The sequence below is a fragment of the Tachypleus tridentatus genome, chromosome 9 (assembly GCF_004210375.1).
Source record: "Tachypleus tridentatus isolate NWPU-2018 chromosome 9, ASM421037v1, whole genome shotgun sequence".
Classification (NCBI taxonomy): Eukaryota; Metazoa; Arthropoda; class Merostomata; order Xiphosura; family Limulidae; genus Tachypleus; species Tachypleus tridentatus.
In genome coordinates this window covers 114870816-114885523 of record NC_134833.1, presented here as the reverse complement: position 1 = coordinate 114885523, position 14708 = coordinate 114870816, and the positions used below count along the sequence as shown (strand labels likewise).

At 33.7% G+C, this 14708-nt stretch overlaps 1 protein-coding gene and 1 long non-coding RNA gene across 10 annotated transcripts in view; one reads left to right on the top strand and one right to left on the bottom strand.

Moving 5' to 3' along the window:
• The window catches only part of LOC143226115 (uncharacterized), a 103012-nt gene that overhangs the window by 73975 nt on the left and 14329 nt on the right, over positions 1 to 14708 (top strand). For 3 of the 9 annotated variants that reach the window (XR_013014321.1, XR_013014323.1, XR_013014338.1), the window contains exons 1-2: positions 9890 to 10430; positions 14283 to 14356. The gene's annotated coding sequence lies outside the window, so the exon portion shown is untranslated. Of the gene's footprint in view, positions 10431 to 14282; positions 14357 to 14708 lie in introns of those variants that run through there. The other 6 variants (XR_013014342.1, XR_013014320.1, XR_013014340.1 and 3 more) reach the window with 5 other exon arrangements.
• On the bottom strand, positions 4810 to 5963 carry LOC143227230 (uncharacterized). The gene is made up of 3 exons (XR_013014949.1): positions 5829 to 5963; positions 5650 to 5725; positions 4810 to 5015 (listed from the first exon to the last, which is right to left on the bottom strand). It is a non-coding gene; the product is annotated as an uncharacterized LOC143227230 (long non-coding RNA).

Here is a 14708-nt window from a genome sequence, read left to right as displayed (position 1 = left end):
TTTCTAAAAATAACAAGAATCAGGATAGGTTGATGTTAGTTATCATTATATAGAAATTACCTCTTGGAAATTAATACAATGAAACTACCGATAACTAAGCTTTATAAATTTAGTGGATATCAATTAAAATATGTTTTCGAACAACACTTCTATTGAAATATCCAAATTTTGAGCAAACTGATCGACTCTCTATATTGATTTCTAACAAGTGAAAAGGGAAGGTAATGTTTATCTTATGCATATCGAAATATTTAAAACTTTACTTCGGGGAAAAACTCTGCAGAAAGTATGATATGTCTGCAGTACTAAACAGAACAAAATGTAAACAATTACTAACAAGCGTTATTACAAATTTGAGAATTTCAAAAATAATCAAACTGAAAAAGAAATTGAAATAAAAAAACGTTGGTACTAACAACTATACTTTTGAGAATGATAAATTGCGTGATGTATATTTTAATTTAGTTGCTGCAATTATCGAGAATTTCACTCTACGTTGTTTTTGTTGGTTTTTTATCAGAAAACTTCAAAACGGACTATCTGTGTCTGCTCACCAAACAATTTTTTCACTTAAAACTAAAACCAAACACATTTTTACAGTTAAAACTATAACAAAACAACTTTTTACACTTAAAACTAAAACCAAAGACCTTTTAGTACTTAAAACTATAACAAAACAAAACGTAAAACTACAACAAAACAACTTTTTACACTTAAAACTTAAACCAAACACCTTTTACACTTTAATACCAGACTTTTAGAGTTATAAGTTTTCGTTCGTATTACTGGGCTCCTCCAGATGTCCTTAATCTATGGGTGCCTTTGTATTTAAAATTCTAATATTTTAATATTTGTTTGGAAGCAGTTTAACGTCGAGATGGCACTGTGAAATTCATCAATATCGATTTGAACGAAAGCGCAAAAAGAATACGAACACGACAATTCTGTTCCGATCTAAATCACAAAACTGATCCTAAACAATTCTGGACACACTTGAAAAGATTTACAAATACAGGAACAACAAACACAGTATATCCACCACTTGAACTGTATGGAGAAACAGCATACACTAACACAGAAAAGCCGAGATATTTAAATAAACCTAGAAAACACGTTCAAGACACATCATGAACCAGACATGAACAGATACTTCTTTAATGCAGTTAACAGCTTTATTGATCACAACAGAAGCATTATTTACACCTAAATTTCCAGTCAACACTATTATACACCAAGAAAAAACAAAAGACTGGAGGACTCATCAACTGATTAAACATATCACTGTAACAGAAGTCGTAACTACTATTAACAACACAAAAAACAAAGCCCCTGGTGAAGATGGTATTCAAGCTATCCTCCTAAAACACGGCACTCAGAGATTATATGAGCTCCTAACAGCTTTATTTAATCTATCACTATCAGCAGAACATATCCCCGTTTCTTGGAAGGAAGCAATAATTTTAATGTTCCAGAAAGAAGGAAAGCCAGCGAATAAACCAAACAACTACCGCCCGATTAGCTTAACCAGTTGTATTGGCAAAGTATTAAAAAGGATAATTAGTGATCGTCTGTCAGGATACTAAGAAGAAAATTCAAAATTACCAGAAATTCAAAACGGATTTCGAAAGTACCGCCAAACTACAGACCACCTGATTCGACTCACAGAATCAATTACCGACAGCTTCAACAAAAACAAATGCACTGTAGCTTGCTTTCTCGACATTGAGAAAGCTTTTGACACAGTGTGGCATAATGGTTTACGTCATAGATTACATGAAATGGCATTACCCCAGGAAACTATTCGCTGGCTGTCCAACTTCCTGGAAAACAGAATGTGCAAAGTAAATGTGAATGGGGCCCACTCAGGGTCCTTTTCACCCGAAGCAGGAGTCCCGCAGGGAGGGGTTGTTAGCCCTATATTATTTATCATGTATGTGAGTAATATGCCTCTGTCGGACCTAAATTTAGGTTTTGCATCACAGTTCGCTGACGATGTGGCAGTCTGGAAAAGTGCCCAACTCCGTCAATAGCAGCAACGAACCTACAACAAATTATAAATAACATCGAAGAATACTGCCAGAAATACAGAATCAAAATCAATATTCCGAAAACCAAAGTGATACTATTCAGCAGACTGAGCAAGCTTAAAAAAGATCGACCAAAGCTCTACATGAATGGATCACTTTCACTGACTGTCACATCTGCTAAATTTCTAGGTCTAACATACGACTCAAAATTAACGTGGTTACCGCACACTAAAAATATAATGAAACGAATCTGGAAAAGAGCAAATTATGCAAGAAGTCTTTCATGTAAAAACCAAGGAACATCTCCAGGTAATATACTCAAAATCTACAAAACGTACATTAGACCCGTAATAGAATATGCATCACCTGCCTGGATTAACATAGCACCCACACATTTACAGAATCTTCAACGAATACAAAATTCAGTTCTAACTTCGGCATATAAAGTACCACGAAGCACTTCATCCACATTTATGCACAAATATGCAAACATAGACACAATATCTGGAAGACTCTTGCATAATTCTCTAAAATATTTCAATAAGAATTGGCATAAGAATAACTTAATGTGTGATCTCGACAGATACCACGTACATGATGTAAATAGTCCTAAATACCTCTCCCTTTTTAACATGTATTTAAGAAATGTTACTCAAGCTGGCCACCTTGCACTAGACAATTAAATTTTTTAAATCTATTTATTTATTATTTTATTTTATTTTATTATTATTTTTTATTACTATTATTGTTACTACAAGTAGTAGCATTTCTCTATGGAGAAAAACAACAAGGAGAAAAATTACAAAAAAAAAGACTTTTCTTGTGCGTCCATGCATGGACTGTGCCCTGAAATGGGCCTGAGTACGATATTATACTTTTTCTCAGGTCCTAAGCTTAAAAAAAAAAAATCCTTACGTCAGACGCTATCAATGTTCGGGAGGGAGGAAGAGGTCTGATGTACCTGACCCTTCTGGGTATTTAACATCGATACCCTAATACCCACACGGTGAAACTCAAACACGACAATAATGATGCTTCATAAAAAGTAAAATAAAATACATTTTTAACTCTATGTGGTGCGTAAATGAGTCCAGTGTTTTTAATTAGAAAGTTTCTAGCTAGCATAAATGTAAACTTGTTGTATAATTTCTGCTGTTTAAAATCTTGGCATGACGAAAGGGGTGTTTGAACATCAGATAAGACACATCAAAGTTCTACAGTTATCCAAGCAAAGAAGATTTGGGTAATGCCGGTTTGTTAAACAGCAAAAGAAAATAAGCAAATATACATGTCCCGGCATGGCCAGGTGGTTAAGGCGCTCGGCTCGTAATCCGAAGGTCGTGAGCTCGAATCCCCGTCACACAAGAGTTGGCGGTGGGTGGTGATGACTAGCTGCCTTCTCTCTAGTCTTACACTACTAAATTAGCAGTTGTAGTATATGAAGGATGGAAGTCCTCACATTATACATCATACGTATATATGTCTCTCTACTACTAAATGGAATGAGTACAACCCAACTTTACGAGGTAATGACTCATAAATAGAGTCATGCAGTACAAATCTATAGAATAAACATTTATTAAAGGTTTGGAGACGGCTTGAATGGTAATGAAGAAAATACTCTTATATACCAGCGCAAGTACTAGTCCCCTGGACGAAATTTACGTAAATTCATAATTAATGAAAAGTTATCTAACGACATGAAGAATTGTCTCCCTTATATGTGACCAGATCAATGAAAACCATGAGATAAAATACTGATAAAACGCCTTCCTTTCCCCGTAGCGGGCTTAGAACCATAATTTGAAACAGCTTCTATCCAAGTGGAACGGTTTTAAAATGGTCATATTAGAAGCATCTTTCATATACTTTCCCAAATGTTAATAGAGTAGAAAATATGTAATTTTTACAATTTTGTTGTTCATACATTTCACTTTATACTTTGAGTACATAGATTAACAAGAATATCAGGTTATACTTTTGTTGCTAAGCGACATGGCATAGAGTTGTTGTTGTATACCTATAACAAGTCAAGATTCATCCGTAACTGTGTCAATAGCGCAATAACTGTGAAAACACATGACTCATAAACAGAGTCAACAGAGTACAACAATTTTGAAAATGTTTTGAGATGGCTGCAATGATAAAGAAGAAACCTGTATTATATGTATATATCTACACACAACGTCTCTAGAAGCTGTTATCAAGTATCCATTTAAACTGACTGCAATTTCCTTCTAAAAATCGATACCATTAAATTTAAACGTTTCTTATAAGGTGGAAGATTATAGTGTAAAGTTTATAACCTTAATACATTATATTTATAACGGTGTCTAAACTTCATGCAGAACACCAGCATAAAGATATATAGAAAGTAAGTAAACATATGTGACTGAAGGTATATTACATTCTTGTTATGTTCGTCTATTTGTGCTCTACCCACCACAGCTATCGATAGCCGGTTTCTAGCATTGTAAGTCCCAGACACTCGGTATGAAATGTGATGACATTTCCCGTTATCACAATACTTACTTTAGGAAGATGAAAATTCTGGACTTTTTTGGCCCTCTTCTCTTTTACACTTTTACATTTTCTCTTATCGTCTCTATTAACAGACTGGTCTTCATCTTTTTGTGGTACAAGTGAATATTTAATTTTTTTTCTATCATCTTTATTTGTATGGTCTTCTGTGTTAGCTGATTTTACTGTTTTATATCTACAACAATTGCACTTCCAAATAATGACACTACAAAAGAAAAGCGCTAATAAATAACATGGATGATTTAATTTGACTCTTATTTGTACATCAGTGTTATGTCAATTAAAAATGGAATATAATTATAATCTAGAAATAATAATATTTAACAACGACAGCCACAGGGACGTTCTCTCCCAGTGGAACGTCAGTACGTATATGAACATATAACACTAAAATAGGCGGGTTCAGTTCCCCACGGTAAACATGGCAAGTTGACCCCTGCTGCATCTCTTTAAAATAAAGTTAACAAATGTAAACAGGAATAAAATGTTATAGCTTAAGAGGGATAATTGAATAATTATTATACTCGCTGATAAATTTCAATTTTAAGACCATATTGAAATAAACTGAAAATCATTAATTAGTTAAAGAACTTTTTTGAATGAAAATGCCTTTTATATTTATCTTAATTACTCGAATTGTAATAATTTAGGTTACCCATATTTTACACGTTTCAATTTCAAGTATTTCTACTGACACGCACAGTACCTTATTGTATTTACATATAAAAAACAGGTTGAACAATAACATGCTTACAAGGAATGTTTTTCATCATAAGAACTTGTATTATTGTAAAAAGTGATCCACAATTTAAGCTTTAAGTGAATCTCCACACTTAAAATACACTTTATTGTAAACTAATGATGCTAATTTCCCCTTACATATTTCCTTTTTAATGCAAGCGTTTGTAACCTTTTGATTATTTATCATTCTAATTAAAATAAAGTAACTAATATTTTTTTATTTCTCAGCCCCTTTAAATTCATTATTAAGTATATACACACATGGTTCAACTATTAATAACATAGAACTTATATTAAGATCTATTAAACAAAACATAAAAAAATACTGTTTTGTTCTTACCTTAAAAAAATTAACAAAAGTGGTATCCCTACTGCAGCAGTTACCAATGGAATCGTATGTTCTGACATGGATGGTGCTGAAATGGAAAAATACAAGTTAAAAAGAAAGTTAGTCAAGTGCAATTTGTTTTTGTTATATGATAGTATTGGAGGAGGCTACGTTTCATTTGGTATACTTACAGGGAAAATAACAAGATAACCACAGCGTTCTGAGTTACTGGAATCGAAGAAGTTCCACTCTTTATTCAAACACGTATAAGTTTAATGCACATGGATAAAACAGTACAGGTAAAGAAGTGTGAAGTATCACTTTAGATTAACTTTCTTCCTTGATAATCCAAGTAAAGATATTTACTTATCATATCTTATGACAACAAAATACACTGACTGTGTTTTCATATCAAATCAGGATGATCATTTTGATGCGTCACGTGACTGACCGCCATTACATCAGTTATATATATTCGTAACAAGACAAAAGGCAAATGTAACGAGTTCTCAGACTTCCAAGAATGTATGATTGTCGACACTGACTTACTAGCAATTTGTAATCTGAATACTGTTTATATGTTTCACTATTCAAAGAAATCTGTAATTAGTGTATAAATGAACTACAAACGAAAGAGAATATATTGGAAAACTATCGGTAACAATTCAAAGGGAAAGTACATGGACGGTCTTTTGTTGTAAACTAATGTAAAACTCTGCTGTAGTCAACCAGTTTTATAAAATAGTCAAGGTTTAAATAATACAACAATACTAGGAGGAGGAAAATACTTAAGACATACAATTACTGGTCCAAAAACTTACTTCAGACAACAGAAAAGCTCAAACTGTGAACAGTGAATTAGTGGGAATGATAGACGTGGTTTGGTGAATCATGTTTTACCTAAGTTACTATGAGTGGTGAAATGGTAAGAGATTTATTATTTAGAATAGAAAATAATGTCCACAATGTACTGGAATATTATAAGAGATCGGGTCTTCACACCTTACTACATTTTTTACCTTCATGAATAAGGGATTGAAGAAATTTAATGGGAAGAAAGAACAGCACGCGTCAACACAAACATCGTCACAGTAATATTTTTCCATCACGACATTTTGTCACCAACCTTTCCACACTTATTATCTCACGTTAAAGGTACGTTTTACGTAATCTTATATGTAGCATAACTTACATTTTCTTGGAGAAGGAACGTATGTTTCTTCCACCGTTCCTGGTTGACTTGGATCTAAGAAAAAAGCTTGAAATGTTTACAATGTTAACTTTGACAATTAAAAATAAAATAATGGATGAAGTATATAATAACTAATTTACTGCTTAGTTTGTTCAAAACAGTTTTCCTTTTTCGATTTATTTAAAAATTATAATTCACAAATACTGATCACACATATAAACGCTTTGAAGGAAAGCACAACTTACAACACAGGTTATGTCTCAGTATGAGTCCTTCAGGACATTGGTAGTTTTCACGAGGTTGTACGCATGCTAAAATAAAGTATAAGATGGTTCGTAGTTAGAGTATTGTTGACATAAGAAATAATATTTTGCACTGTTTATTTGTAATTTAGCACAACACTACATCATGGGCTATCTATGCTCTGCCCATCACGGATATCGAAACCCGGTTTCTAGCATTGGAAGCACGCAAACAGTTTGCTGGGCCACTTGGGGAATTTTTGACCTGATATGACACTTTAGGCTCATAACAAATTATTTTATTTTGTTAATTATATTAACTACTTTTCTTCGTGAAAGCTCATACATTGGAAATCCTGTAAGGTATAAACGAAATCTAACAAATATAGTTGATGGCTTATCTTGCTCTTTATCTATTGTATCGTAAGTCACAGGAGGTTTCAAATCAATGTATTTTCATAATTAATAATAAATAAGGATTTACAATGCTAAAGTTAAGGGTTCGATTTCCCTCGGTTGGTACAGCGGATATCCCTTTGTAGCTTTCCTATATGAAAACGCAAATTTTGGTAATTAAAGGCCCGGCATGGCCAGATGTGTTAAGGCATTCGACGTGTAATCTGAGGGTCGCAGGTTCGAATCCCCATCACACCAAACATGTTCGCCCTTTCAGCCGTGGGGCATTATAACGTGACGGTCAATCCCACTATTCGTTGGTAAAAGAGTAGCCCAAGAGTTGGCGGTGGGTGGTGATGAACAAAAGAAACATTTTTCTGCTATAACACTGTAGCATTTTGTAATTTCAATATTTTCACAGACGATTAAAGAAATCATTCAACACTTTTGATTTTTTAAAATTATTTGTTCTATGACTTGTAAAGAAAACAACAAAACCTTTCTAATTTCTAACATAAGGTTATCTCGTTTTCTGACTTCACGGAATGTCTAATTTCATTAATTGTGTTATGCTATTGATTAAATTTATTCATATCTATGTGTGTATTTAGTTATTGTATATGATAAAATAGGCCCGGCATGGCCAAGCGCGTAAGGCGTACGACTCGTAAGCCCGCGTCGCGCTAAAACATGCTCGCCCTCCCAGCCGTGGGGGCGTTATAATGTGACGGTCAATCCCACTATTCGTTGGTAAAAGAGTAGCCCAAGAGTTGGCGGTGGGTGGTGATGACTAGCTGCCTTCCCTCTAGTCTTACACTGCTAAATTAGGGACGGCTAGCACAGATAGCCCTCGAGTAGCTTTGTGCGAAATTCCAAAACAAACAAACAATATGATAATAATAAATCAAAAATTATTTCGTAATGATAAATTTATATCTGCAGACAAGTTTGATTTTCAACATTTTAACACCTCAGGCTTAACGCGGAAACAATGGCGGTGAGCTGTATGTTGGTAGTTGGAAAGGTGATTTCATGGATTTTGGAAAATTAATGTACAATCATTAAATATATATCGAACTTATAACACTTTACGTAAATTGTAGTAAAAATGGATGGAATCCGATTCATAATTTAAAGTTTTTTTTTAACTTCTAAACACTACCAAAATCGATTCTTATAAGCATTTACCTTCCAAGAAATGAGTGATGAAAATTGGTTTGTGTGCTTTTATCTCCCAGTTTTTTGAGTATTCAATAACGCACTTATACACACCGGTATCAGAAAAATCAAATTTATAAATCATTAAATCACCCGTGGCTTTGTTTACTCGAATTTTATCATCGTCTGTTGCTATTCCACCGTAGGGGCCAAACCAATAATACTGGAAAACATCAATGGTATAAGTTTTGATCCCATAGCTGTCAGGGACACACGGAATCACCTGTGGGGCGCCAAGTATAATACTTTGAGGTTTAAGCTTTATGTGTCCAGGCATTGCTATTATTACAGCATATAATGCTGTAAAAATCAATGCTTTAAAAAAGAACTTCACCATCTCTATATCTTAAAGTTTGCTCGCAGTAGTAAGTTGAACGTTTTCCAAAATGTCTCCTAATTATCTCTGTTGCTAAGATACTGTTTCATTGTTAATATTATAAATATTGTAAGCACGTAAGAACTACAAACAATATATCATAAAAGTTACGGAGTTCCGGATTAAACGCTAAAAGCTGACAAAGTACAGAAACTAAAACGTGTGAAATTTATGATGAGGCTACAGAAACCACAACTCTATTTTTACACAGCTTTGATTTGAATTTAAAATAAATAAATTCAAATATGTGTGAAAAAAACGTCCAGTGTTTACGTTATTTTTATCACAAAATAAGATATTGTTGTTTCACATCATGCTTAGAGGCAACGAAGAAACACCACAACAATATATCATAAAAGTTACGGAGTTCCGGAATAAATACTAAAAGCTGATAAAAGTTACGGAGTTACGGATTAAACGCTAAAAGCTGACAAAGTACAGAAACTAAAAGGTGTGAAATTTATGATGAGGCTACAGAAACCACAGTTCCATTTTTAAAGAGCTTTGATTTGAATTTAAAATATACAAATTGAAATATGTGTGAAAAACATCTAATGTTTACGTTATTTTATTACAAAATAAGACATTGTTGTTTCACAATAATACTTGCTAAATAATCACAATTATTGTTGTGAAAATAGTTCAAACAACTCGCCTGGCAGGTAAATTATATATACGGAATTTAAAAGTTTCTATTCTTCCCTTAAGTTTCCCCAATTTGAGTTAAAATATTAAAAAATAAAAGCATCATAAACAAACTGTTTACATACTGGTTGGAACAGAATTACAAGAAAAAGAAATTTATTTATTTTCTCCCATGAAGATACCTAGGGGGCTGAATATAAAAATCGTGGAGTTAATTACATCACAGCCCTAATATCAATGTCTTCTCACAAGTATAATTAATTGTGATCACACTCTATCAGTTTAGAAAACGTCTTCACCGTAAGATTCGTTGCTGTGACAAGCTGCTTATATAAAGATTGGGCTTATTGTGTTTGGTCGTCGGCAATGGATAGGACAAAGTATAGTTGAAATAATATTGTACATGTTTGTTTTTGAAAAATTCGTGAGTGCTTACGAAGCACATGAGGTAGATATAGCACAGAGTGCCGGTTTTGTAACTGTGGCTGGAGGTGCAAGCAACCCTGTTAATGGAATTATCTGCAATTATTCAATGAGAGACTGGTCGTTCTGTGAGTCAGCCACTTTCTCTTGAAGTTATTCACCTCATGAACAATCTGAACCTGTTCATTCCGAGAAAGATTTTTATAGCCTTTTTCCACCACAGGATTTTCTCATGTTTTCCTGTACACCTCCTGCAGAGTCAGCTCGGTCTAATATTGCGTAATTAGGTATGATTTCTCAGGTATGTGATGTTTTATTCCTTTTATGATTTCCTACAATCCTCATCCTTTTTTGTTGTATGATAGTTCTCAGTTCTTCTTTGCCATATTTAGTTTTCCCACTTTCTTTGGATATTAGGGTTCATACAAAGCATTTTACTTCATAATTGGTTGAGAGTTCCAGCATGTCTTGCTTCCTATATACTGTGGACAGTTTGTTTGACGAACCATCAAGTAGCCTATCTGTTGTAAGACTCACAGGTGTTGGAATCTATTTTGCCAATTTGGGAGTACCCCCTGACTTCCAGTGCTTTTAACCCATGCCTCTGTATTATCCTCACTTTTGTGGTATTTATCTACCATACATTTACTTTCAGGAACTCTGTACGAAAGTCCTGAGGTATTTGAGGAACAGCCTCTCCTTTGTTACTTCTAAGATAACTCATTTTTCATTCTCTACTCTCACCTTGCATACATAATTTTTCTGTTGTTGAAACATACTGGGTCAAAATGCAGCCTTCTGTTAGATTTATTTGCTGCCCACTTCGGAAATCATGTGTAGCTCTGTTTCTTAGTATATTTTCAAACGTATTCCAGACCCTTTGGAAATGTATGCTGGGAACACCTGCATCAACACTCTACCCTTTCATTTTTGGTAGCACATTTGCCACAGTTGGAATCAAGACAAGCCCCTATTCCTGTTTCCCATTCTAGTGCTCCCCAGCTTTTACCTGTTCCTCTTTCCAGGTGTTTTTTTCAGTGTAGATCATCATAATATCAACAGTACCAGTTGATAACTGGATGGGAGCTCAGTTGTGTGACTTTCTTCCCTTGGCAGTGTTTCACCACAGATTGGTGGATTATTTGGACATGTCCTATGCTTCCTTTACCTTCCTCTTTTATCACATATATCCATTTCTTTCCTTCCTCAGGATCCCATTAACAGCCAGCTTCTGTTGGAGGTAGTTCAAGACCTTCTGTCCAACAGAACATTGAATCTGGAAATCATCTCTTTCACAGTTTCTATTCCAGCTGTTTGTTGTTGTCATTAAAACTGAAGACTGGCTATCTGTCATAGTCTTTCAATCAGTTTCTCAGTCTCCTTTTTTTGTTTTATAATATAGAGTAAAAGCAAAAAAACATAAGTTTTGCACATTGTAGTGAATATGTTTGACTTCCTCCTTCAATTATACTTTATCTGTATTGTGGAGGCAGGGCTGAATTATTTATTAGGCACAGTGCCTAGTGCCTATGAAAACTATAGGTCCATGAAAATTTTCCATAAAAGTTAATTTTTGGTTTAACTTATATGGCTGGTAGGGCCTAGAAACAGTAGGTGCCTACGTCTTACAATCGTCTTGATACAGCATGGTGGAGGAACTTGGGATTGTTCTGGTTGTTTCTCATCAACTGTCTTTTGTGTAGCTTATTCTGAAGATGTTATTTGTCTTAGGTTGGTTCTGGTCAATTTCTCTCTCATACACGTTTTTTCAATGCAGGTCATCAGGTTTTCTAAGTTGATATACCATTTTGTATTATTAACATACGCTCTCTTCAGGAGTCAGGGGTTTGATATCCCTTCTGGTCTCATTAATTTTAGGTGAAGATGGTATGATCCTCATTCTACACATACCCTCTATCTGTGTCAGTTTCCAGCAGCATGGATTTTGGATGTAGTTATCAAGTACAGTCCATCATGCCCTAGCCACTTTGTGTCTCGGGACACTTCCATTTTTCCCCAATACTAATTAGATTTACTTCTCAGTTTTTGTCTACCAGAATATACAACACATTTCCCAGATTGGTGAAGAGTACGGCTGGTTTAGAAGTTGTGTAGTCTTCCACTTCATATCTAATACTTTAGACTCAAGGTGTGTCCTTCGTACTCTTTCAAAGGGTGCTTCTTTTCTTCCCTTGCACCAATTCAGTGTGTGATTCTATCTGATTATATAAGTACAGCTAATGTACCATATTAGAAGTTAGTTTTTCTATACATAAAATGTACTTCCTCTCCACTCAAAATGAGTGATTCAATTCTTCACTAAAACTCAAAACAGTAATTTGATAGAACTGAATAGAGGAAGTCGCACGTATAATGAGTGTATAGTACTTTCCTTTGTGGAGGATTATCCATGATAATTTGCATGAGAGACATTAAAATAAGTCATTTCCAAAGGAAGGGAGGAAAAAGACTTGTGGCATGTTTTTCTTTCTTTTTTTTCACATAAAGGGCAGCACTAAATGAGACTAGTTATATGAAATACATTTTCAGTGTAGGAAACGTAACTTTCACTGTTGCCCTGCTTAACATCTTATTTTGTTGAAAATCACCTATATTTTTATGAAAATTGGGATCATCTAGAAATTTTTCCCTCTCTCTAGTATGTTTTCTTGGCCTCCAAATTAACAAGGCGCCTTATATTCAATTTTATATTGTAAGCCTCGATATGGATATGTCATCCAGTTGCAAAAGAGACCCAAGGCATCTCTCAGCCCTAACTTGTTAATTTGGAGGCCAAAAAAACATCCTGGACAGAGGGAATAATTTCTAGAAGATCCCAAAAGATTAAAGAGTCAGTGAGTTTAGTACAAAGGTAGATAAAAAAAGATTGAAGTAGGCGATGCAACTTTGAACATTTTACAGTTTTAAGTCAGCTTTATCATACTAATAAGATACAGTGTATAATGTAAGACAGTAGTGAAAAGGAAAGGATGGTTTTCTGTGGACAAATATTTAGTCCCATCTTTTAAGTAAGGTGTACTTTCCCTGAATTCAGCTTGACAGTGAGGATGAATCACATATATTAACCTGGTTTTGCTTGTGTTATTCAGTTGTTATAGTAGTGAGGTGCAATGTATGTATAATGTAAGTACTGTGGTTCCTGGGACACAAACAGCACAGTATAAAGATAGACTTTAATACAATAACAGTTTCCTTACTTGACTATTTTCCATATATTGCAACAAAGGTATTTCTGTTGAATTAGACAATGACTGAAGATGGAAATTGGTCATTTATCAAACACATTATGCTATGATCTTTTTATGGATGATTTATGGACAAAATTGAAAGTGCTTTTGTTGTTATTTTTTAAAGCTTTTAACATCTGGGGAAATAAGGTTAACACAGTATATGCAAATCAAGAAATTTGAAGAGTTTGGAAAATTTGTACCTTATGGACCATCACACTTTAATGTTATTACCTTAAAGTTGAAACTGTTTATTTAAACCACATCTGAAACATAAAACCATTTTTATCAAAATCTAATTTCAAAGATACCCAAGAATAATTAACTTCTTAAAGTTTTAGGTCAATTATGAATTGTATTTTTGTTAATGAAATTTAGTTCTCTGTGAAGAGATTTATTTTTGTTGTTGATTAATTAATGAAATTCTTATTGTAGTTTTGTTCTTATTTATTTTTCAGTTGTGTAAATAATCAGAATACTTAATAGCCTTACACAGTATTATTTGTTTAAGGGTTCATTTATCTTGTAAGAACAACTTTCAGGTTTCCTGCTTCCCTTGGAACTATTTCATTGTAAATCATGTTTAGTTTTGATGGCCATAATAATGCATTATTATGAAATTACTTCTTTCATTGCAGTAAGTTTTTACAAAAGTTGATGAGGTCAATCTTATCCCACACATTTTGATAAACTTATCACACAATCTCCACTGCATTTGGATGTTGGCTTTCTAGACTATGTTTAAGCAGATCAAAGACAAAAACGAAACAGCATTTTATGCTTCAATGAAACTGAATTGTGTTGGCAATCCAAATATTTTATGATAAGGCCTTCAAAACATATGCAGATAATAATTATTCACTAATGGATATAAACTAAACTGAGTTCTTTTTTGTCTTCAATAGTGTTTGCTAATTCAGAACCTGTTAGAGGGTTTGAAGAAGGTGCACTCCAGATGTGCTTTGCTGATTTTAGGCAAGTTAGTAAACCTTTACAAAACTCTACTATTTAAGTTCATATTAAAAGATATTACAACTAATGTAAACATTGCTTTTGGACTAAATACATTTTATGTGGTTGCTGTAGAATAGTCATTAATATTGTTTACGTATGTAACATTGCCATACATTATGTATATAGATATGTAATTAACAGTTACATTATGGAAGACATTAAACCTTGAAGAATGATATATGCTCACAGGAAGAAAAGTATGCAACTCTCTTGAAATGCCTTTCAAAAATGAAACTAAATAATGAAATTATTTCATTAAAACTTGATAACAAACTTTCATTAAAGTAAGTAGTTTCAGCAAAAGTTTTATTTTGTAA